General features: G+C 35.4%; 1 pseudogene; it reads left to right on the top strand.

Annotated features, from left to right (window-relative positions):
* Positions 1 to 1,471: 1,471 nt before the first annotated feature.
* On the top strand, positions 1,472 to 1,590 carry LOC111731803 (annotated as a pseudogene).
* Positions 1,591 to 2,509: the final 919 nt, after the last annotated feature.

The following is a 2,509-nucleotide window of genomic DNA, read 5'->3' as shown; positions in this document are numbered from 1 at the left end:
ACTTATAAGGGGGATAACTTCAAAAGTTATATAAATGTTTAACCACTATGCTGCACACCTGAAATTAATATAATATTGAATGTCAACTGTAATTGAAAAATATTTAAATAAAAAAAGAAATTGCTAGTTCAAATGGTGTATGTGTAACTAGAGGGATTACCAAGCTGCTCTTCACAGAGGCTGTACAGATTTCAGTCACACTGGCAGTGTGCAAGAATCTTTCTTCTCCACACTCTTGCCAAGATAGCTGTCAAGCTTTTTGATCTTTGCCAATCTGATAGGTGAAAAATGATACCTCAGCATGGCTTTAATTTGCATTTCTTTTACTAACAGTGAAGCTCTGAGAAAATAAGTGTTGGCAGGGACGTGGAGAAACGAACCCTTGTGCACCGTTGTTGGGAATGTAAAATGGTAAAGCCACTGTGGAAAATGTTCCGGTGGTTCCTCAAAAAATTAAAAACAGAATTTTATCTTACAATCCAACAACTTCACTTCTGGGTATATAACTAAAAGAATTGAAAGTGGGACTTGGAGAGATATTCGTACACCCATGTTCATAGCAGCATTATTTGCAATAGCCAAAAGATGGGAGCAACCCGAGTGCCCATCAGCGGGTGAATGGATAAAACGTGGTATATACATACAATGGGATGTTATTCAGCCTAAAAAAGGAAGGAAATTGTGACATGTGCTATAGCATGGATGAACACTGAGGACATTCTAACTGAAATAAGCCAGACACAAAAGGACAAATACTGTCTTCATACTTAAATGACATCATAGTCAGATTCATAGAGAAAGTAGAATGGTGATTGTCAGGAACTGGGAGGGGAGAGAATGTGAGGATTGTTTGTTTACTGGGTTTATATAAAAAGAGTTCTATGGCTGGATGGTGGTGATGGTGACACAATAATGTGAATGTACTCAACACCACTGAACTGTACACTTAAAGTTGGTTAAGAAGGTAAATTTTACATTATATGTGTTTTACCAATTTTTTTTTAAAGGAATCTCTGCAACTTTTCACGTAAGAGCTGTTGTGTTTCGTTTTCTGTGAACTATATGTTCATATCCTTTTCACCGCTGGTGTCTTGGTCATCTGATTTGCAAAAGTATTTTGTATTAGACTTTTACCTCTAATAAAAAATTGCAAAAATTTCTTCCGTTTTCCACTGACTTGGTTTTTGTTGATTGTTGTTATTGTTGGTTTGGTTTTTAGCTAGGTATGAGGTGGAGCTCTGAAATATTTTTAAACCGCTTTATTATGGAAAATTTCAGTACATGCGAAAGTAGAAAAAAATGTTATGAACCCCAGATAATCATCATCTCCCAGCTCCAACAATAATCAACCTTGTTGTATCTATATCTTCCCCCCAATCCTGAATTATTTTGAAGCAAACCCCAGATATCTTACTCCCTATAAATATGATTTCAGTATATATCATTAAATAAGTTCTCTTAAAAAAAAAACAACTACTGTCATGCCACCCTGAAGGTGCCCGATTTCCTCTGATCTCAGAAGCTAAGCAGGGTCGGGCCTGGTTAGTACTTGGATGGGAGACCACCTAGGAAGACCAGGTGTTGTGGGCGTAAAACAAAAACAAACCACACCATTAGCACACTTAAAATGAACAATTACCTAGTATCCAATAGTCAGTGTTTAAATTTCCTCTATTCTCATACAATTTTTTTTTCCAGTTTGTTTGAATCAGGATTCAAATAAAGTCCATACATTACAATTGGTCAATATGGTTTTTTAAAACTTAGATTCTCCTGTAGGTCTTTTTTTAATTGCAATGTATTCATTGAAGAAACTGGGTTATTTGTCCTGTACAGTTTCTCACTGAATTTTGTTGATTGCACCCCCACCCCCACCATGGTTTCAAATAGCATGTTCCTCTGATAACTGTATTTTCTGTACACTGGTGTTGTCACATTTGGGGCGATTTCTTTTTTTTTTTTTTGGCACTACTTTCAGAGTATCGCACTTCCATTAGGATCAGTTATCTGTCTTCGGATGACTCCAGTTGTCTATTTTTCATGATATTGGTAGCCACTGGTAATTTTGGCCTAGATCCATTAATTTATTGAGAGTTGGATTAATTTTCTAGCAGATGGTTCCCCAATTGTCCTTGCACTGTTTATAGAATAATTCATCTTCTTCCCCCACTTATTTGAAATTTATTTTTATCATAAGCCAAATTTCCATGAATATTTGAGTTTATTTCAAGACTTGCAGGTCTGTGTCAAGAATCTATCACATTATTTTAACTGTACCTTTATGATATGTAATACCTACAAGGGCTAACACCCTTCACTACTATTCATTTTGCAAAACTTTCTTGACTACTCTGGCTTGTTATTTTTTCCAAATGAATTTTTTAAATCAATTTATCTACTCTTCCTTCCCATGTCAAAAACAAACAAAACTGCTGGTATTTGTACTGAGACCATATTAAATTTATAGATTGATTTCCTTTTGATAGTCATCCTATCCAAGATCTTAGTA

This window comes from Pteropus vampyrus, unplaced genomic scaffold (assembly GCF_000151845.1).
Source record: "Pteropus vampyrus isolate Shadow unplaced genomic scaffold, Pvam_2.0 Scaffold399, whole genome shotgun sequence".
Lineage (NCBI taxonomy): Eukaryota > Metazoa > Chordata > Mammalia > Chiroptera > Pteropodidae > Pteropus > Pteropus vampyrus.
This window is presented reverse-complemented; position numbering and strand designations above follow the sequence as displayed.